The 24,512-nt window shown below is 36.8% G+C and overlaps 1 long non-coding RNA gene across 1 annotated transcript; it reads left to right on the forward strand.

Moving 5' to 3' along the window:
* The first annotated feature begins 15,997 nt into the window (after nucleotides 1–15,997).
* On the forward strand, nucleotides 15,998–24,122 carry LOC127518090 (uncharacterized). The gene is made up of 3 exons (XR_007931461.1): nucleotides 15,998–16,231; nucleotides 17,158–17,228; nucleotides 23,340–24,122. It is a non-coding gene; the product is annotated as an uncharacterized LOC127518090 (long non-coding RNA).
* Nucleotides 24,123–24,512: the final 390 nt, after the last annotated feature.

A 24,512-nucleotide genomic window follows, 5' to 3' on the forward strand; every position in this document is an offset into this window, starting at 1 on the left:
TCATTCATCTGAAATTCAAACTGATTTATCTAACACCTTAACTGTTTGATAAGTTTGATAGTTCCCGTCTAATGTAGGCCTACTAACAGTTTCGCCCACTCCAGCCATGCAACATTATTCATTTAAAAACAGTACGAATTCATACAACAGTGGCCAATACGCAACAATAATCTCTGTTTTGGAAATAAAAGTCCCTTAATTAAAACCACTCGCTGTAAAAGTTTTAATACAGTAACTTTACTGGAGTTTCTTTTATGAGCTTCCCACGATAAAAAAAAGTCCTTGAACTCAGTTTCGGAAAACTGTCAGACAGAGCAAGACAGAGAAGGAGAGCATGGCCTAAAGTTTTATGGGAACAAGTAAAATCATCTGAGGGCAGGTTATCAGAAAAGCTCTTCATTGTAAACACTGGCCACGAGGAGTGCAAATGAGTAAATTTACAGCTGCTGAACTTTACAAGTCTACTGAAACTTGGGAACAGAGTCAAATCCAAGTAAGTTGTTTACTATTATTCAAAGCTAATGGTCTGCGGGCCATGCACCTTAGACTGTGAGCGAGTCCTTGTGAAAGGAGTATGTGGGTGAAAAATAAGGGCCATTGTAATATTTTAGCATTATGACAGGCATGTTTAAACAATATGAAAAAGCTTGTTAAATGAGTTTACATTCAGAATCATAACATATGACAGACTCCCCCAAACCACTGTCAGTTACACTGCTGACATCAATCTTTACACAAATATAAGGACTTCATTTACTTCCATACTGCAGAACCTTTGTTATTTATTGTATGCACATAAGAGCAATGTTTACGCAGTTTGCGTACACTGATGGAGGACAACATACATAACCTTGTGAAAAAAATGCCTAATTGATTGTATTTATTGTGCACTTGTAGTCAGAGATGGGCAGTATTTTGTCAATGTCATTATTGGACAAAAGATAGAAATAGCTAGAACTTGTGAATTGACTAGCTAGCAAAAGAGTGATATGCAGATCGCAGTTATATCTGCGGGAGCTGTGGGTAAAAACATTCTGATTAATTGTTAACCAAGCAACAAAAGAAAAAGAGAAAATCACTCACTGCTCTTGACTGAATAACTTTAGTATCTTTATAAGGATCATCAATCTATATTTAATTCATACAGTGAGGACTGTGCAGTGTTTTTACATTTGATTATTCAATTACTGTATAATTTCTTGCTTGAATGCTGCTGTTAAATATTTGTTAGTGCTTTTTCAATGCTTTGGATATTACACAGCAACTGAGAGCAGTTCTTGTATTTTAATTAAATACATTTGATGAGTAAGTATTTGTATCTTGTAGTGTACTTGTACTTGTAGTGTACTTAAGATCTTAAGTTTATTTATAAAATAAACTGTACTTCAGATTATATAATATTAATGAAATAAATGGCAACTTAATTGCATGTGTACATTTGTTTTAGTAATCTTTTGTGTGCTTTAGAGAAATACAGTTATTTTGATGTGTTGACTAACTAAAGCTGCGTTTCCACCGAAATTACCCGGAACAATTTGTCCCAGGAACTTTTTTCCCCCAGACCTATTGCTAGCTGCGTTTCCATAGCGGTCTAAAGTACCGTGAAGGAAGTCCGGTGACGTAGGACTGCGTGCAACTTTCCAGTTCCCGCTGGATTTCGTCCTCCGCATATATGCTTAATAAAGCGCGAACCTTGTCGTCAGTCTATCTGCCGTATTTTTAAAACTCCATTGTTAATTCTAATAGCAAACAACTCTTACTGGACACACCGCAACAGACTTTAAAAAACGATGATTGAGATAAAATGCTACGTGGAGTCAACCAATCAAAATGCTGCGTGAACTCAACCAGCATGTTCACCACCCAAGTCTGGAACTTTGAAAAAGTACTACCTCAAAAACAATGACTTTCTGAGTGGGAAATTTTTTACCCGGAACTTCAACTTTATTTAGACCCTGGTTCCTGTGGTCGGAACAAACCGAGTACCACCCCAAAGTTCCTATTTCCTGGGGAAAGTTCCTGCGATGGAAACGCGGCTATACTAAAGCCCATTTACTGTACTTATGTAACGGAGGCAAGCTAGTAAGAGCTGTGTGTGTAAACCTCACTCCCCTGGCCTCAAGAGGCACGCTGACAACTGACGCTAGAGACTAAGGTCTTTAGTGTCCTTGTTAGCACCCGCCTCCCATGCCAGGTTCGAATCCTGCTCGGATTGAGACCTGTAAGGCCAGTTACATTTGGGGGCTCGTCTGGGATGGGAGTGAGGTTTAGGGGGTGAGTGTAACAAAGGCCAACTAGTAAGAGCTGTGCGTATAAACATCACTTCCCTGGCCTCAACAGGGATGGGATCCAAACTGGACCCTGTACGCAGGACCCACTTAGACATGTTGGGTAGAAGTTGAGTAGAAGACACTGCAGAATGTGTTTACTGGAAACCGATGCACCCCAAAGCGTACAAGACAGCGGGGAAAGAACATCGATTTCCTGAGGGCTGCTTGGAAGAATGAATTTTTGTTGGTCCCCCTTGGGGGGGAACGCCCTCAGAGGCCTGCATGTAGCAACCTCTTTCCCAAAGCCTTTCATGAGAAAATAACAGTGCTCAGATCTGTTCTCTTTGAAAGGCTTCGGGCGGGAGTGCTGCTTCGAACCCCAGGCTCTCTGAGAGGGACTCGAGAAGCAACACTCTCCTTCTTCTGTTGTGTGTACGAAGAGCCAGCTCCCTGGCAGCAGCCCCACAAGACCTAGACCGGCGAGGGATGAACCTCTTAAATGCAGCTGAATGGCGTTTCACCTCCTGAAACATCTTGACGGCAAATTAACTGAGTCACCAAAGAGGCCAGAAGGTGACAGCGGGGCATCAAGGAGGAACGTTCTATCTTTCTCCTTGATGCCCGAGAGGTTCAATCATGGATGCTTCTCTGCCACCCCTAATGCTGCCATTGAGTGGCCAATGGCGTGGGCCGTCTCCTTAGTGGCACGGATAGACAAATCGGTGGCCCGACACAGTTCTTTAATGTCGTTGGGATCAACCTCCTCGCTCTCATCTGCACGATAGCCATAGTGTGCAGGTATGCACCAGCCTGACCCACTGCCATGTAAGCCTTGCCAACCAAATTAGAAGTTGTACGGCATGGTTTGGTGGGCAGCGCCAGGGCCTTGTTGGATGATGCAACGTCGGGTCAAGTCAGTTAAATTATATTTTAGTTTACCATAAATGCTTGTCAGTACACTTAACCATATTTCGTAGACAATTATGAAATGAGTAATTATGAAATTACATATACAGACAGACTTTTCACATAAGTCATACTTAAGTGGACAAAAAAGCACTCTTAAGTTCAACTAATTGCATTTACTATAAATTTAAAATTGTAAACATGCAATTAAGTATCTGAAAACATTACATTCAGTATAGTAGTATAGTAAGTATATTATTTTAAAATATATTATTTCTATAATAAGTACTTTTTCACAAGCAGTGTTGGGTAAGTTACTTCAAAAAAGTAAGTAATTACTAATTGCATCATCAATATTGTATTTAAAATACTTTTCTAATTACTCTGTCTGAAAAGTAATTTAATTACTCAATAAGTAACTTACTAATTACTTCTTAAAATCCCTATAAACCTTGACCAGATAGACAATAGAAAGGAAACTCTTTTAATAATTTAGTCAAACATGGAATAGTTTAGCCTTTTATAGCTTTTAAAAACATTTTAACTTTATTAAAACATATACTATATTTTATTTACTTTATAATACTTACATTTTTTTAGTAACAAATAGGGGTGTCACTATAACAAAAATCTAGTAGTCGGTACCGATACCACCAAAAGTGCACAATACGCGATACCAAAGTCGATACCGCGGTAAAAAATATATAAAAATACAAATAAAACAATGCTATATTTCTTTTTTCAGGTAGGTTTAATAGTAGTAAGTAAAAATACCACAGATTGAATAATCAAATATAAAATAACTCTGCATAGTCATAACTGTATAAATTAAATATAGATTAATCCTTATTAAAGCTTTTCTTTTGTTGTTTATCATTTATAATACAGACAGCCAATAGTAGACAGTAGCATGTTTTAAAGGCTGCTGTCACTAAGACCTAATGGACGGAGACAATATGCTGTTTCACATTCACATAACCAACGCAAATATACGCCAAGACGGGAATTTTGACATAACTGTGTGTGTATTTGAACTTTTATGTGTAATAATCCGCGAAAATTTGACACTCGCGAGAGGCGGCTATGTGTGTGCGCTTTGGTTGAGAACACACTGACTGAAGACTGTCTCTCAGAGAGCGCGCGCAGTTTTTTCTCTCTAGGACATAGCTTACATTTTACCATAATGTTCTTGCCTACCTGTGTCAAAAAAAGTGAAGTAATTGGATTATTTCCATTCTGCAAAACAGCCACTCGCTTCTGCCGACATCTTCAGACAGCGACGCAGCCAACTGGTACGAAGTTGCGAACTCACGCGCAACTGCACTACAGCTAACGATTTTTAGACGACAAATTTAGATTTTAAATTCAATATTGATTCAAACAGAACTGTTGAACTAATCTACAATTTGTAACACAAGTACATTATAAGTAATTGTAATTAAATTACCTAAAAATGAACAGTAATCCCTTACTTTACTTTTTCAGTGGATGAGTAATTTAATTACAGTAACGCGTTACTTTGTAACGTGTTACACCCAACACTGTTCACAAGGGTACCTAATGACATAATCAACATACATGCAAGATAAAAATCTTGAAATCCACCCCATGAAATCAAAATTGCAATTGCTGAAAATATTATTCCTCCAATCTGAAATTATGAATGTTTTGAGTATTTGAGTATCTTTCTCTTTAATAGTGGTAATGCCAGTTTGGCTTTACCTCTGTGTTTGTACAGGTGTTTTAGTAATGCGGTCTCTCAGTACGTGGTGAGTGTGTGTATTTGAAAGAAAGCAAGAGAATGAATGCACACCGACCCACTTCTTTAGCCTGGCAAGAAGGTCAGTTGGACCAACAGACGCACACACAAACTCAATTACATTAGTCATAACTGCCCATGGCTAGATGCCAGACGTCACAAACTGAACAATTCTCCTCTTTGAAGTCTTTCACTCACTGTGAGGAGAATAAGCAATGTGTGCAATGTTTTACAAAATGTGCACATGTATGTATGAATGTATGTATGTATATACACAACATTGCATGGATCACAAAAGCGGTTATTAAAAAAAAAAAAAAAAAAAAAAAAACCAGATGATCCAGAATCATAAATGAATCTTAAAAGAATATATAATATATCTGGCATCTATCTAGCACTGCTTCCAATTATAAAATGTACAGTCTTACAGACTAGGATGAAGTCTTGATGTATCAAGGATATGGGACAATTATAATGCAGGATTCTGAATTTTTTCAAGACATGGCGCTTCTCATCCAGTTTGCGAAGTTCTGCAGACCACTTTAGATATACCCCTCTAGCACAAAGTAATATTTAATGCTCTTCATACTGTTCATAACAAAGAATGAAATAAATTTTCTTTCTCTTTGTATTTATATCAATATGGTACAAGATTGTTCAAATCAACGAGATAAACGAGTTAGGTCAAAAGTAATCTAAAATTAAGCAAAAAGTAGTCAAATTATATTAACTTAAATGTGTAATGTAATAGATTACATTACTAACTACACTTTTTGTCAACCTCACTGTATACATTTTTATGTTCTTGTGGAAAGGAAAGTAGGTTATGACATTTTTCCCATCCTCTGGACTGGTGGATATGGGGCTGAGGAAATGATGCTGAGCCTTTCTGTCTGAATGGCTCAGGCACAGAAGCAAGAAAATTTACAGTCACTGCCTGTCTGTTTCACTATTTGTACAGTATTGAGAGACATTTATACACCCAGCGGTTGGCATCAGCACAGCTTTTAAGCACTGTGTGTATGTGCTTGGCACTATAAGGGTGTATTCTGTGAATTCAGCCAGTTCGGTACCAACCAAACAGCCCTTTTCTAAGTCCTGTATGGCAAGACTTCAAAGAAAAGCCATTATTGCTTCCTTTGCCACATTATGATGGAAATATTTGTCAAACAGTGATTTTAATCTGTGTTTGAGGCACAGTTGGCAGTACAGTGAGGCAGCTTTCAGTCCAGCACATCATAGAGAGTTTTATAGCTGAGAATTACTTTCAGAGGTTAAAATCTATTGAGCGGCACACATAAATGATGGAGATTGTCAGGAGACCAGAAAGAGTGGAGAGAAAGAGAGAGTGAGAGAAATTAACCCCCAGAGAACTACTGTTTATTTTATTTTATTGATTTGTTCTAAATAGGTTAAACATACAACATCTGTTTAATGTAACAGGAACAATTTTAGCAGAAACATATTTACCATTTGAATGTCCCAGCATGCCAAAGTAACACAATATCACCACAGCATAACCTGACACTATTGCTGAATGAATGGGATTAACTTTAGTAATCCAAGTATTCAACCTAAAACAGGGTGTTTCATACCACAATGGAGCCAGGCCTAAATGTGAGTTAGTTAAACAATGCCAAATTAACATTTTCTAATAGCCTGTGCAGCCTTAGTGCTGGGTAACAAATTGTAGTTGGTAACTGATTCCAAATTACTTTCGACCCGACTTTTTTTTAAAATCACATTGATTTTAATTTGACAATTGGCATAAAACTATATTACTATATCAATGAATTTGAATAATTTAATGCCATTTGTGAAAATAACATGTATTCATGTCATCAATAAAAAGTAACTGTAGCCTGAGTATTTTAAAAGTGATATAATCTAATTACTAGTACTTAATTTTTAGAATCTGATTATATAATCCAGATTACATGTAGTCAAGTTACTACCCAGAACTGAGCCTAGGTATTTAGAGTAAAAGCAAGTTATTATATTTTCATTAAAGATAATAATTTGGAATAACATATATTTGTTTATAAATACAGTAAAACAGTAATGCTGTGAGATATTATTATAATTTAAAATCTATTTAAATGTAATTTACTCCTGTGATGGCAAAGCTGAATTTTCAGCATCATTACTCCAGTCTTCAGTGTCACATGATCCTGCAGAAATCATTCTAATATGCTGTTCTTTTGCGAAGATAAATTCAACTGTTCAAAACAGTTGTACTGAGTTTTTTTAAACTGTGATACATTCTTTGATGAATATAAAGTTCAAAAGAACAGCATTTGTTTGAAATATAAATGTTTTGTAACATTATAAATGTCTTTACTTTCACTTTTGATCAATGTAATGCATCCTTACTAAATAAACTGATTAATTTCTTTTAAAAAAATCGTACTAACCACAAACTTTTGAATGGTATACTGTGTGTGGGTATTTATAATCAATACAGAAAGAAAATATAGTATCCATAATAATTATTTATCTTTTTTTCTATTATCATTCTGATAATATAAAGGAGCAAAAAAGTGGGCCATCCTCTCCTTCAACAACCACTTCTGCCAAATGCACAAAATAAAACCCCACCCAACCTGTCTTTGATACAAATCGAGGATGTGAAAGATGAAGGCACAAGATGAAAGGAACAAGGCAGATTTTCATCATGCTGAAATGTAGATCAAAGTGTAAAGTGGAAGAAAGGCTGTAACCAAGCAGACAAACATTAAAGTTTGATCAAACTTTATTTATACTTGTGGTGGAATGATGCCACAACTGAGGGACTTTGTGTAAAAATTGACAAATATGAGAGGTGAATGATGAGAATAAATGATGAGGGTTTATGTTTCTTTCAATCTTTGTTTGATTTATCATCATTTTAAAGATGTAATGCAAGTTATATTTTTTAGATGAAAGATTGATTTTAAGATTAAAACTCTGCAAGGGTAAAACAATAAAATCCTTACATAAAAGTCATTTGAAAAGTAGCAAAAATAAATTTCCAAGATGGTTTCAGTGGACATACAGTACACATGTTGTTCTCATGATCGATACACTGTGATGGATGTTGTATTATACTCAAAATACCCAGATCCCATGAACATGTTCTTTGCAAGCCTCCTCATTCTAGAAGCAGATCCCGAGTTGCTCCACTTTTTCCTTATGCAGGATGTGGGGTATCCTGTCTGAATGCTGGAATGTTGGGCGCCTAACATCAAACCAGAGGAAATGGGGAGGAGGGGTAGAGGGCAAGAAGAGAAGGAAGAGGTTGAATCAGTGGTAACTGATGGTAAAGAGGAGGAAAGAGCACCGGTTTTCCATCAAAACAGAATGTGAGAGGTAATTATGAGAGAAACAGACAGACGGCCCATATGCACACTGAGATGTGAGCTGAAATGAAAAATTGCCTCAGAATGTCAAAACAGAACGACTGTTTTACAGGAAGCATTTCTGGAGCAAATTCTGCACCTGCATTTAATTTACACTGGTTATGAAATTATGTATTTGTATGTATGTATGTTTTTTTTTTTTTTTTTTTTCCAGTAACTAAAAGAACATTTAGACATTAAGGACAGAAATGATTACCAAAAGCTTTGCACATTGTAACTGTTTAAACTCACTGCTTCAAACGATTTCCCATGAATGACCTGTAAGAACTTCAAATCCTATTACTCACACTGTAGCAATATTTTAAAATATTTTGCATTTTTAAAGTTATTCAACTTTGAAAAACATTTCTCAAGATCTTTGTCAGATTCTTTCTTCAAATTACATTGTTTGCCAGAAGGGTTGGGAAGGTTACTTTTAAAATATATTTCACCACAGATTACAAAATGCATGCTTTAAAAAGTAATTTGTAACGTATTTCGTTAGATTTAATACATTTTGTAACTTAATATAAATACTTAAGAATACTTTGAAATACTAATAAGGTATGTAACACAAAGGGTCCACTATACATAGGACTTGGTTTTCCTCTGCATATTATTTTTAACAACATCAGTTTTCCACAGTATTTGTTGAAGGAAAAAATGCAGACAACAATTAGATTTCAAAACACTACTTCATGAAGCTTTGAAGCTTTACAAATCTTTTGTTTCGAATCAGTGGTTCGGAGCGTGTCAAACTGCCAAAGTCACGTGATTTCAAAAACGAGGCCTTCATTACATCATAAGTGTTTCGAAATTTCAATGGTTCACCACTGGGGGGCGTGACTTTGGCAGTTTGATACATGCTCTGAACCACTGATTCAAAACAAAAGATTCGTAAAGCTTTGAAGCTTCATGAAGCTGGGTTTTGAAATCGCCCATCACTAGATATTGTTGAATAAAGTTTATTTTGTTTTTTTTGGCACACAAAAAGTATTTCCGTTGCTTCATAACATTAATGTTGAACCACTGTAGTCACATGAACTGTTTTAAACATGTCTTTAGTAGCTTTCTGAGCATTGAAAGTGTTAATTGTCTTGCTGGCAATGCAGGCCTCACTGAGCCATCAGATTTCATCAAAAATATGTTAATTTGTGTTACGAAGATGAATGAAGGTCTTACAGGTTTGGAATGGCATGAGGGTGAGTAATTAATGACAGAATTTTCATTTTTGGATGAACTAACCCTTTAAGAGTTGTGGTGTGTAAACTTTTTGAATTGCATGAACAGGGTAAATTGTAATCATTTTGTCTTCTGGGAAACATAGAGGTATTAAGCTTTTTCACTAAATGAAAAAAATATCTTTAAACAAAATTCACACATCATTATCATCCTGTTCAAAGTTTACACCCCCTGCTCTTAATGCACTGTTCTTGTTCTTCTTGAGCATCAGTAAATGTTTGAGTCACTAAATTGTCCTCAGTGTGAAAAGATGGATCTCAAAATTATACAGTCATTGTTGGAAAGGTGTCAAATATGCAGGAGATGCTGGAAAACCTGAGAATGTGCAGGACCTGGAGGATTTTTCTGAAGAACAACGAGCTGTTTAACTGTTCAGGACAAACAAGGGACTCACAAACTATCACAAAACACGAAAACAGTAGTGGATCATTCAGGTAACGACAGACAATTAAGATTCAAGGGCAATTTCAGAACTGTAGTTTAGGATGCTTTTGCAGTGTCAGAGTCAGAGAATCACCAATTGGTGTTTACATTAATTGCCTGTTACAGATTGTTTAAATGAAATAAATGACATTAAAATTCAAAGTAATCGTTTTGGCAATCTAAAATACTTTTTAGATGTAACTGTAATTTGATTACCATCCATTTAAAATGTAACTGTTACATTCTATAAGTTGTAACTTCTTCCTGAGTCTCTCCATCAGTGTCCAACTCCGGTTTGAACAATGTAAGGCTGAACACCGTTACTGACAATTGTCATTTTGGCTGTGTAAGATTCTTTAGCTTTGTTGTTGTTGAGCAACCGAAATGCAAGTTGTTAAAGCGCCGCCCACTTTTGGAAAGTGAGCTGGGAGCAGCAGCTCATTTGCATTTATAGGGACACACACAAAAATGGCGTGTTTTTGCTCACACCCATAGGGGCAAATTTGACAAGCTATAATAAATGATCTGTGGGGTATTTTGAGCTGAGAATTCAGGGCCAGAGAAAATTTTGGCACGGCAAGTAAAATCTGAACCACTGGCCCGACCTGGTGTCATAGTCACCAGCTGGGTTGCCCAGGACAGCCTCCAGAGGGCACTCATCCCCAGGCCTCCGATATTCAGTCATGGACTACATTCCCCATAATGCTTTGCCCGGACTCATCCGCACTTATCGAATTCAGCTGTTGCTTATTAGCCTTATTAACTCTGTCTATATAAGCCTGGTTTACTCAGTCATTCTCTGTGAAGTCTTATATGTGTCAACACTGCATTTCTGAGAGCTCCTTTGGTACCCTGTTTGCCTTTCTTTTGGATTTACCCTGTTTGCCTGTCTCTCTTGGATTTCCCTGTTTGCATGTGTTCCTGTACCCTGTTACTGTTTGGACTGTTTACCCTGTGTTTACGACCTTTTACTTGTTTTTGGCTTACGTCTTTGGATTACCCTTCAATAAATGACTGCATTTGGAACCTCAACCTTTGCGTCTCCAAGCAGTTTCATGACAAAAGACTTTGCCATATATGGATCCTGCAGTAAGAATCAACTGCCTGCGTCAAGGTAATCGACCTCTCGAGGACCACATCCAGGGCTTTTTAGACAATGCAAATTTCTCTTACCTCCTAGACTATGCTCTCATTGATTTCTTTTGTTATGGACTTGATGATTATTACCAAACCAAACTCATTGGTGATGTTCCTCAAGGATCCATGCACCATGCATCAAACTCTGATGGCCGTGAAAATCAGTCCACCAGCATGTCGAGTTCTAATGGTTGGTGTCGATACCAGAGCCTATTCACAACATGGTTGCCACATCAGAGCCTGTTCACAACATGGCTGCTGCACCAGAACCTGTTCGCTACATGGCTGCTATGCCAGAGTCTTCAGAGAACATGGACACCATGCCTCCAGCCGTCATGGATGCCATGTCAGTGTTTCCGGCTGCCATGAAAGTTGCATCTGAAGCTATCAAGGCAGTCCCTAGGCATTGGAGACTGGCTTTCCGTTTGAAGGACACACGGCTGACGTCAGTGCGAGCAGCTGTTATCTCTGCGGTGGTATCAAATATGGGGGTCTCAGAGGTGGTCCCACTGTCGATTGCACTCCACGTTACGGCGATAGCCATTTTGTGCGTTTGGGCCGCACACTGGTCTTCAGCCCAGGAGTCCGCTCCAGAGCCCGCTTCAGCCCAGGAGTCTGCTCCAGAGCCCGTTTTAGCCCATTAGTTTGCTTAAGAGTCCTATCCTGCCCCAGAGCTCATCCATGTGTCGGTTCCAGTCCCTGAGCTTCCTGTCTGTCCGGATATGACCACGGAGGTCATTCTTGAGCTACCTGTCTGCCTTAACATGACCACAAAGGTCGTTCCTGAACTGACTGTCACAGCTGGCCTTCATTCATAGTACTCCGTAAAAAGATGCCATTAAACAAATATTTACAATATACTGTCATCATGTTGTCTTTACATTAATTTGCAGATTCAATTTGAAATTATGTATTAAATATAAAAAATATATTAAACCATTTTATTTATTTTTTAAATTGATTGGTAGCACTAATATATGAATTTGAAACTGCACTTGCCACAGTGCCTTGCCTTTTCACAGTTGTTCAGTTGTCTGCTTTGGCTAGTCTCCTGTGTCTATTTAAACCATACTGGGCAAGGCCCATCACTCACACACATATATATGCACAGGGGTGGGCTGAGTTTCAGACATTTTCACATTTTGACTCTGAAAATACGCAGAGCTGGCAGCAGACAGACACTGGGCCCCTGACATGTGAGTCATGGCCCATTCACAAACACACACACACACAGATGCACAGAGGTTTGGGAGAGAGGGGACACATGCATTCTCATATTAAACACACGATACATGCAGACAGTAGCTATGCTCTCTGATCAGCTGCGCACATCAAATAATTGACTCCCATTTTTAAACTACTTGTACAAAACTTAAACTTTATATTTGACTAACAAATAAAAAAAATGTTAATGACTGATTCAAGTTGTTAAATGTGTTACTAATTAAATATTTTTGTTATCTGAATGGTTAGGTTGCTTGATTTTCACAGAACTCTCCTGGCAAGAGTACTGTCAGTTGCATAAATGTTGGGAATATTATGTAACATTCATAGAAATAAAACTAAATGTAACCTTAATAACATATGGCAGGTAAACATGCAGCTCTGTATGGAGAATCAGCTCAGATTTATAGCTTAAAATGTGCACTAAAGCAGGTGGACATACATTACCTGACATAACCCAAGCTTCTGAGAAACTGAAGACAGACGGTCAAATGGGCAACAGGTTTATTTAAAGTGGAGTCAGTTGTTGGGAAATACTTAATAGTGAGACTGTTTGTTTAGATCAAATATGGTGTTGCTAAATTCTTGAAATACCACATTCATTTAATTTGTTGAATTGGGTAATGTTCCTACAGAGGTTCTTTGTGGCTGTGATTCAACTACAGCTGTTTGAGTTGAGAATATGTTAGATTGTTCATTATGCTCTAAAGCAGTTTAACCCTAATCAGGTCTTGGTGCGTGTGTGTGCATGCGTTTTTGTGATTTATGAGGACACAAATTTGTATAATGACATGGGTATTACACTGGTATTGTGACGTAAACATGAAATATGAGGACATTTCATGAGTCCTCATATTTAAAATAGCTTTAAAAACATACTAAACAATGTTTTATTAAAAATGTAAAAATGCAGAATGTTTTCTGTGATGGGTAGGTTTAGGGGTAGGGGTAGTGTAGGGGGATAGACAGTACAGTTTGTACAGTATAAAAACCATTACTCCTATGGAATGTCCTCACAAAGATAGCAAAACAAACCTGTGTGTGTGTGTGTGTGTGTGTGTGTGTGTGTGTGTGTGTGTGTGTGTGTGTGTGTGTGTGTGTGTGTAGGTCAGTAGGGGAGGCTGCTGTGAGGGATACCAGCCATTACAGAGAGACAGAAGGAACACTGAGCCAACATGTGCCAAACATATGAGGGAACAGGCTCACGCACGCACACGCACACACAAACACGCTCAAATCACTTTATGAGAGAGAGAGGACAGACTTTTATATTAAGACAGGAACATACAAACAAGCAGCTCCTTAAAGGGATCCAAACAAGCAGGAGGGAATTTATCAGTTAAAGATGAAAGCAAAATGGGTCAGTTTTTTGAACATTTCAGGCATTTCATGAACTTTCAACACTGTTTTGTTGTTTTACATTAGCTAAAAACTATTTACTATTTATTAATATATTTTATTTTTGTTATGATAACAGAATATATGAGCATAATCATTACTTCTTTTTTTTTTTTTTGCAATCACTAGGACCAATTTCTCAATACAGATTCCTCTTTCGAAACTCTTCACACAGTCAGCACAACAGCAGTCTATGTGAAATAACCTGTGGATCATTTTTTAATAATAAATGAATTTGAAAAAATGACGTAAGTATTGTGAAATAGGTCCTAGAGATTGTGAAAACTTTAACTATAAAAAGGTTTGCTTTTAAATTTTTTAAACTAGTTTTTTTTTTTGTTGACAGTAACAAAAAGAATTTCCTTAGCTCTTCCTGCAGGTGCCATCATTAGACCAGTAGGTAGTGACAAGCGACTGTTTTAATGAGTGAACCAATCAAACAATTTGTAAAAAAAAAAAAAAAAAAAAAAAAAATGTTGATTCACACAGGAATGAAACAAATGACTCTTTATGACTGAGTCATTGAATTATTCGATCAACCGATTTGTTCAGAAAAACTGATTCATTCAGGAACAAAACATTACTACTGTGTTTTGCTCAGAATTAATCAGTCAGGCAATTCATTCAGGAGCATTCATGCTCAGAATCATTCAGTTAAGTGATTCGTTCAGAAACACAATACACTACTATGTGTTGCTACTGTTTGACTTCGTTTTGAATTTTCGTTGGTGAAGCAGAAATACACAAAGTAACAAGCAATTGCCTAAAAACTATCATTTATTAACTTAAGATAAAAATTTTGTGTTGTGTTAATATCCAAACTACACAAATATACAAGAATATCCAAACTCATAAGACTTTCATTTATCTTCTAAACAAAAATGAAGATTTTTTTAACACTTGAGATTCCATTTACTAAATCTGAGTGCTTCATGTACATTTGCTGATCAATGTTTATATGTGAATAAAACTCTAAGTTAAATCTGTTCATCATATAAAGCAGTCACATCTCTTCAGAAGACTTTGATTAAACCGCCTGATTTATACGGATTTCTTTTAAGAACGTTTTGAAACATCAGCGTTTTGGGAGAATTAGACTTCTAATGGAGGGATAGAAATCTCTCAGATTTCATTAATATTCTTTTAAGGTGTTTGTACAGTATATTCCTAACTACAAAAAGTTTGCCCTTTCATATTTTTTTGTATATTGGGTTGTCAATAGCTATTTCATAAAAATATTTCATAAAAAGTCTGGTGCAATGAAGAAAATTGTGAAATTCTGTGAAGTAATTGCATGTCAGAGTAGTGTTAGCTGCCTGTTTGCTTGTGCCTGTGTGTATGTGTGTGTGTCAGCGTGTGAAAATGGGGCTCTGGAACACCCAGAGAGCTGAGAGGACTGATTACAGCTAATTACTCAGATAAAACACACCAGCTGGAGCCACAACTCTCGCTCTCTCTACTAGACTGACTGGTAGCCGCTGTTCTGTTCAGCTATCAGCACTCTCTCAGCGGTTCTCTACAGCTCCAGACAGTGTTTTCTCCAGGCCCGTGGTCTTGGCCTAGCATGATTGAAGGGTGTTGAGCCAGCCGTTAATAGGGACTCCCATAAAGCCACACACTCCAGCCAAATGTGTCCATAACAGCAAGCCAGATTAATCTGTAGTTTTTTGAATGGTTCTCTAAATCTATTTTCATACTAAATATATGCTACAAATCTTTAACTGAACCCTGAGCCAAAAACAGTCATCAATGATGAAATAGACGCAGGTCTCTTGCCAAAAATTAGAGTCTGGAGGCAGAACAAAGAAGAATAGAAATGTTTGAATATTGCACAGCAAGACATGTTGACAGCACAGAGTAAGAACCTATTAGCATGTGTAATTTGTATTCATATTTTAATACTATATATAATAAGATTATTTATCTTACGGGCTTGTTGCCTTTATTAGGCAGGACAACATTGTGGTGATAGGAAATAACAACAGAGTCTTACTTCAAATGTAAGCAGTGGAAAGTCGACAGGACTGTCTCAAATCCTTCTAGCAGTACTAGAGAATGAAAGCATACAACAATATAAGTCAGTCAGGCTGGACTCGTATGCCACTTAAACTGCTCATTCTCCTAAAGCTTGGCAGGTAACTCATGCATGACATTCCCTGCCTCTCTCCTTCACTCACACACTCACTCTTTTCTTTCCACCCTCTCTCCGCTGGCCAATTATGTGTGGGCTTGGAATTGAGTCCCCCTTTCATTCTCTTTCTTTCACTCGCTCCATTTTTCAAGCTTTTCTGGTGGGATGTTAGATGGATTTTTGCCACCTCCGTCTTTTCCTTCCTCGGTTGTGCATTTCATTTCTATTTTTCACCTTTTCTTTTATCTTTTTCTCTTGAGGCTAACTTTTCCATTTGGTTTGGCCTTTTTTCTACCTGATCTAACCCTTACAAATGGCTTTCACTAGATTTGATTAGATTTCGATTTGCTTTGAGTTGACAAAGGTAAGAGAACCTTAGTACATTATCGAATATTAATTTCATTTTTTTTAAAAAATATGCAGTTCTATTAAAAGAGCATAAAAAGAGAATAGAAAGTTTGTGACAAGGATCGGCTCATTTAGTCATACATTGGTTGAGTTATGTGTTTGTGATTCACTGAAAAGAACTGATTTAAGAGACTTTTGCTCATGAATTGACCCTTCACCAGGAGTTTGATTGACAGGCAATCTAACCAATCATAACGGCAAATCCACCATTTTGTCCGGCAAAGCAGTTAGGAGTTAGCAGATTAACGTCGGTGGACTTGAACTTGAAAAATGGTATGTACTGACATCTTTCCGCGATTGAAACAACATTCCTTATGATGTTCATTCATGTTTATTTGATACTATAAATGAACTAGTAGGAAGAGATGATCGGTTCATGAGCTGCTTGATCTGAGGCGCTACAGCGATTCGTCACGACACATTAAAGAGCCACAAAATGGTATTTATTGTTTAAATTTCTTTACAAATGACAAAATTTGAGTATTTGTTTCATATCAAAAGTAACCTGCTCTGTCTTGTCTGTCGACACGTTGTCAGTGTCCTCTTTGCTCCACGATGTATTTTTCACTGCGTGAGAACATGATGTGTGGTGAGAGATTGGCATGGCTTGTCGGATGTAGCAACAGTAACTAAAGGGGGCGGGTCTTTGCGAACGGTCAATTGGACTACACTAACTCTGCTGTATGTTTATAGGCTGCAGGGATGACATATTTTTGTAGGCCAAAACCAGGAAACGAATTAGCATTTTAGCACTGTTCCAACTGTTACGGTTCCTCGTCTTCAAGTCAATAGGTTTTTGAATGGGTTTTTGGTTAAATGCCTGAAATAAGCCTGAAATAAGATCTTAAAACAATCTCCATTTTCAATCTTGTCTTGAAAAAGGTGGTTGTTAACAAGGGGCTAAAAGGGACTACAGAGTTTGTCGAGGACATTATAGATCATCAGCCGAACAGGTAAACTCATTTACACACCACTTTCACAGTCTTGTTGTGTTTATAATCACGCTATTGTAAACTATTTTAACTCAAACTTTCAGGGAAAATGTTTTTAAATGAAGGCTGAAAGAGTTATTAGAAGATTAGTGATGGTGACGTTGAAGTCATGCAACTGTGGTGTAGTTCATTTATAGCTTACGTTTAGATTTTTACTTCTGCCGAGTGTATTTAGGCTTCAAAAGTCATAAAAGTTGTGTTAATTTGTGAAGATTACCAGGATGAACAAAAAGTGTAAGAATCATAAACTTTTGTCTAAACTTTTTAGTCACAGAGCTTATTTTCTGCAATAATCCAAAATCCAATGGAAAAATCCTATTGGGTTTTTGTTGAGGGAAACAGAGCGATGCTAACTTCTGAGTTAGCCTACTAGCACCCTATTATTACACTGGCATAACAATCCCATCTCACAGGAAAATGTAAATATAGTGGCAATTTTGTATGAATTCATACAATGTGAATATATATATATATATATATATATATATATATATATATATATAAGAAGTAAGCATAAAGGTCCGACTCTGAATCAAACCGTCACTGGGGCATAAGCAGATCGTAAAAAAAATTCATATGAATTAGCCACCAATTCGACAAAACTTGAAATAGTTACAAACAGCCATAAGATTGTTTTCATAGAGTAAAATATCAATCTTGGGATTGTAAGAAAATAAAGATAAAATAATCATATCAGAAAATGTATATTTAAGTCAGGTTGATTTTGTCAAATTAATATGTTTGACTTTTAATCAGTTCATTCAGATATTACCACATCAATCACATTTTAGGTTACCTGACACATTTTCCAGTGTTCAGCTCTCTCTCTCTCTCTAGAGAAGCATGGTCTTTCTCAGGTCAAGGTCCATCAGCGTGCTGTTTATTATTCTGACCTCTGTCAATGTGCCAGCAGGCATCAGGGGGGAACCGCAAGAGGCCCAGGAGGCCACTAATGCACACACACACAGAAAGAAAAGGAGAGAGAGAGCTCTGAGGGTCTGGGTTACTTGTATATTTGTGTAGTTTGATTCTGGCCTGAGGGAAGGTGCAAAAACAAACTTCACTTCCTCCCATTGTGTAGAGGGTGTCAAATGCCCTTTTAACCCCAGAAAGGCCTGAGGAGCTTAATCTTTCTGTCTTTAATCTAGTGAAAGCAGTGATGGAATATACTGGTTTATCTTTATTTTTCTATTCCATAAATAAATAGCTGAGTTGAACATACTGGTGAGTGAGTACTGGTGAAAAAGAAAGAAAGAAAGAAAGAAAGAAAGGATTTGACTTTTCCAGGCATGTGGAGGAAAACATAAAAACCGAATGAAGGAGTCAACAAACTTTTTCTCCCAGGGAAGAAAGAAAAGGCACCATAACAATAGGCCGCCAGAGCGCCTTAGGCAGGGACTGTTCTGTTCTACACAACTGACTGGATCGAAGGAACGGGAAGTGCAATTTAATTAGTTGTGATTGGAAAGAAACTAAATACTTTCGACATGTAAACAAGCCCAAACAAAAGACAGGAGACATCTGGAAGCATCAAGGCCTGGAATAATGCATTCCACACTGGTTCACTACATTTTTTAACCTTTAAATGTTGGTGTTACCTCTTGAACTCGTAAATGCAGAAGAGAATATGAAAGAACAAAGATTGCCAATAAGCAATATACCTCACAGTGATTCATCTAGCTTTACATTCCCAGTTTAAAACAGCTCAAATAACTCACAACACTTTCTTTGACGCTTGTATACCCATAAAGCAGTGTAAAACTCTTCTTATTGCATTATTAGGTATTCATGAGGCCTTATAATACACCTTATAATCAGTTGTTCAAATTGTTCAAAAGTTTGGGGTCAGTATGATTTTTTCTTTTTTTTAAAGGGGTCATATAATGCCACTTTTACAAGATGTAAAATAAGTCTCTGATGTCCCCAGAGTGTGTATGTGAAGTTTTAGCTCAAAATACCCCACAGATAATTTTTTATAGCATGTTAAATTTGTCACTTTTTGAGGGTGACCAAAAACGCTCCGTTTTTGTGTCCCCTTTAAATGCAAATGAGCTGCTGCTCCCAATAAGAGGGCGGAGTTTCAAGAGCTTGTGTTAGCAGCTCTGATTACCTCATGCAGCTCACTGAAAATGTCAGAAACATGTTCAGCCTTTTATGTTCAAACAGGAGTCGGACAATGATGAAGAGACTCAAGAAGAAGTGACAACATGTAGAATGCAACAGGACATTTCTGAATGGTCAGTAGATTAGTTTATGTTGCTGATGTGGAGTTAACTATGTTAAAGTCATTGATTAGCATATTCTGTCATGATAATCTATAAATCGCTTGTGTGGGAACCGTTGTAAGATGCTTAAAGAGCTAGAGAATATATGCTTCTCGGGTTTTTAGGGTTAGCGATGTCACTAACCTGGGAAGAAGGTCATTGTAGTCCCTACCAGCTGTTTGTTGTAGTTCTTAAGCAGAATTCTTTAAAAGAAAATATCTCAGTTTGCATTGAACTTTGAGCGTCGTAACTTTGCAGATGTCGTTTATGCTCTAACAGCAACAATACACACTAAATAAAGTTAAAAAGGTGAAATCATAATCAACCACTCCTTTAAGAATTAATACTTTTATTAAGCAACAATGCATTAAATTGTTCAGATGTGACAGTAATGATAATTCTAATGCTACAAAAATTTTTTATATAAAATATTGAAATTGAAAAAGTTTTTTTTTTAACTTTCCATTCATCAAAAATCACAGTTTTCACAAATATATAACTGTTTTCAACATTGATAATAAGAAATGTTTCTTGCTTAGCATATCAGCATATTAGAATGATTTCTGAAGGATCATGTGACACTGAAGACTGGAGTAGCAATACATTACAAATGAGTGGTTCAGAGCACCAAAATCACATGATTTCAGTAAACGAGGCTTCGTTACGTCATAAGTGTTTTGAAACTTCAATAGTTCACGTGACTTTGACAGTTTGATACACGCTCCGAACCACTGATTCGAAACAAAAGATTTGTTAAGCTTTGAAGCTTCATGAAGCAGTGTTTTGAAATCGCTATTTTGTTATTTTTGGCGCACAAAAAGTATTCTCGTCGCTTTATAAAATTAAAGTTGAACCACTGTAGTCACATGAACTGTTTTTTAAATATGTTTTTAGTAGCTTTCTGGGCATTGAAAAAGGAAGTGATCTTGCTGGCGATGCAGGCCTCACTGAGTCATCGGATTTTATCAAAAATATCTTAATTTGTGTTCCGAAGATGAACGAAGGTCTTACGGGTGTGGAACGACATGAGGGTGAGTAATAAATGACATTATTTTCATTTTTGGGTGAACTAACCCTTTAATAGTTCTACAGTTAAAGTGTATTAAACAGCAACACCAAATGTTATGTTATCACATGCTGTAATGCATTAGTTTTTAAAGGTTTAACCATAAATAAAATAAATTATGAAAAGATAACAGATTATACTGTGTATTATAAAGCATTTTAATTGGCTTTAAGATATTAAGAATATCTTTATAATACATTACTTATACAAACTTCATATGATATGCTACAAGAAGCTTATAGCTTGAGTGGAAATTCAAAATGATCCTGCCTTTTGTTTGGGCTTGTTTACATGTAAGAACCGTTAGCAAAAACCAGCTGTTCACAGGTCTAGCTGAACTCAGGATCGTCGAGTATGTGTGCATGCATATGTGTGCTGAGCTCGGCATCCCACGGAGGAATTGGCAGGAATGCTTTTATGTCCTTGCACCGCTCCTGGAACACAGACATTTGAGTGAACACGAAGCACACCATCAATTTATTAATAGACATCTGTTTCTTATCACACAAGCCTAATTAGAAAGAAAGACTCCAACCAGCCCTCTCCATCCCATCTCTGTCTACAGCCTCAGCCTTCACTCTCTCTGCAGCTCCTGACTCAAACATTTTCTGGTCTGTTTATATGAAAGCATTTGTGTCATGATGAATGACATTTCATTCAGCAGATAGTGAACATATGTATTTAATGTATCAGCATTTACAGCAAACTCAATGTCTAGACTTTGAGTGTAACTGACCTGACCATTATAGAGACTCAAAAATGCTCCTCCACCACAGGTCATATGGATAAACTGTCACAGTGGTGTTGTCTAAGCAAAGGTTGAGCACTTGTGTCAAGAACTGAACCTTTATTGCTGGGTTAAAGAGCAAACAGGCTGGTTAAAACTGTGTTTACATGGTGCGAAGGGAATGGTGTACTAATACATGCACACTAAGCTGCTCAGGAAAGATCTCTCATATGTGGAATTAATTACAAGAGAATGTTCACTTCACAAACAGAGACACACATTAGAAATGTCTATTGAAGTGGTAAGCAATCACTGCCTCCTGTCTTTTGCTCTGGAGCTAAATGTTTCCCTTTAAACATACCTTTAAAGGGTTAGTTCATTTCTGTCATTAATTACTCACCCTCATGTCGTTCCACACCCGTAAGACCTTCATTCATCTTTGTAACACAAATTAAGATATTTTTGATGAAATCCGAGAGGTATTAACCACCACTTTCAAGTTCCAGATCCAACGCTTCCAGGTTCTACATCAGAATGCTGACTCATAATTGGCTGGCTCCTGCGTCAACATCACATGCACGCGGCGTGCTGCTAACGTGAACAGCATCAGCCAATACTGAGCCGGACGTAGAACCCAGAAGCGCTGGACGTAAACAGCGTAAGAGAATGACACAGAAGAGAAGATATTGCTGAATAAAGTCATTATTTTTGTTTCGTTTTGGGGCACAAAAAGTATTTTCATCACTTCATAAAATTAAGGTTGAACCACTGCAGTCACATCAACTGTTTTAATGATGTCTTTAGTACCATACTGGAACATGAAAATGGTGGTTAAATTGCTGTATATGGATGAGTCAGATACCTCTCGGATTTAATCAAAAATATCTTAATTTGTGTTCCGAAGATTAACGAATGTCTTATGGGTGTGGAACGACATGAGAGTGAGTAATAAATGACAGAAATTTTATTTGTGGGTGAACTAACCCTTTAAAGATGTCTTTCACTCAAACTTGATATCACATAAATGTCATATACTGTATACAGTATGGTTAAAGTGTACTAAACGTACTGACAAGCAGGTAAACTAAAATATAGGCTACTTTAATGACATTTTTATTGAAATTTATATGTCATGTGTTTACATATTTGTAATTACAGATTAGTAATGATGTAGCATTTTAGTACTTATTTAGTAATATATATATGTGTGTGTGTGTGTGTGTGTGTGTGTGTGTGTGTGTGTGTGTGTGTGTGTGTAAAAAAAATATGTATATATATAATCAAGTACTGTACCTGCACTTTATAGTCAATGCATCAAAATAAGTATACCTTTTTTTTTAAAGCATAATAATTTAAAATGTATACTCTTAAAAATGCTGGGTTGTTTCAACATATGTTTGGGTCAAATGACAAACCCAACTGTTGGGTTTAAAATTGAATTAAAAAAATTAAACCAATGGTCAGGTTTGTCCATATTTGACCCAAACGTGGGTTGAAACAACCCAGCATTTTTAGAGTGTACTTAAGAGTGTTACGAAACATAGTCATAAAAGTGTACTGTAAGCACACTTATAGTGGCCTTTTATTTAATTAGTATTATATTAACTGCAAGAACAGTTTTTAAAAAAATATATAATTTTCATTTAGCAGGGACACTGAATGAGAAGCACTGGCTACATTACAAGCTAATACTTAACGTGTAAACAAACTTGACACTCATTTAACTCCACATCTGGGCTAACAATATATACATGCAAACTTACTCTCTAACTAACCAGCTGCATCTTTCTCTCTCTGTCTCAAAGCTGAAGTACTGACCTTCGCTCAACCTCAATTAGAATTCAAACAGCTGCATTAATGCAAAGCATAAATCAGTTTGGGAGCTCATTCATACCTTCTGCCCTTACATGAACTCTCTCACATATGGGCAGGTATCCAAAACCATGTGTATACATGCTAATGTACTTGACCCTGCTGACCCGTGAAGAGGTTTTGTCTGTCTTTTTTTTCCTCAGCACAAAGCACACCCACAGACTGTACATGTCCACACTGGCTCTATCTCTCCACGGGACAGCTGCTCTCTACAGGGGCTATCTCACCGTTCAACACAGACAGAGACATCACAACACAGATACAGGTCACACTGTAAATGCCACTGAGATGAAAAAGCAGACAGCATCACGTCATAAATCTCACCTCACCAGATACATGCAATGAAATATGGAAATGCTAGTATCATGGCTCCATCTAAACATAAAGGGAGTAGCAAATTATCATATACATGGACATCATATGGCTATTGTTTTGGAAGAAGAGTGAGATAAAGCAACGAAACAAACATTTTTGGACAATTTTAACTACGTAATAAGTGTTAAAAGGGTTAAATACGCATCATAAGGGTTAAATATACACTATATCCTTCAAAGGTTTGGGCACAGTAGGGTTTTTTTTAAGTGTCTTATGCTCATCAAGGCTGCATTTATTTGATTAAAAAAAATATACATTAAAAAAAAAAAAAAAAAAAAGAATTTTCAGCGTCATTATTCCAATCTTCAGTGTAACATGATCCTTCAAATCATTTTAATATGCCGATTTGCTGCTCAAGAAACATTTATTTTTTCAGTTGTGGTGCTTAATATTTTTGTGGATTCTTTTCAGGATTCTTTAGCCCTATTTGGACACGACAAGTTTTCATGGAGGACGTTACAAAGAAATTCGTGCTTCACAGACGTACTTTACGATTTTAATCCCGTCCGAATCTGCCATGTCTGTGTTTTTCTTACACAACCTCAGTAAAAATTCCAAGGCAAATGACCTACTTTTTTTCGGCAAACTCAATGGTCCTTTGAGAAATCTAATCCCGTCTGAATGTGAATGTCTGTTTTCCTCATGTGTTTTTGACCTACCTGAGCTACCATTTGCTCATCTTCGGCATGCTTTCATTTCATTTAAAAATGGATGGTATTCAACGAAAAAATAAAATTATAAAATAAATAGAGCCAAATCACAGAAACTGCAAAGACTGCTCACACTGTAAACCCAAATAAGTTGGGCTAACTCAAAAAATTTGAGGTAATCAGTTACATCAAATTTTTTGAGTTATGATGTTCCCAATTTTAAGTAAGCAGAACTATCAAGTTTTGAGTTTGTAGTACTCATGCATGTTAATTGCTCCTAACTTAAGTACT

Source organism: Ctenopharyngodon idella, chromosome 8 (assembly GCF_019924925.1).
Source record: "Ctenopharyngodon idella isolate HZGC_01 chromosome 8, HZGC01, whole genome shotgun sequence".
Classification (NCBI taxonomy): domain Eukaryota; kingdom Metazoa; phylum Chordata; class Actinopteri; order Cypriniformes; family Xenocyprididae; genus Ctenopharyngodon; species Ctenopharyngodon idella.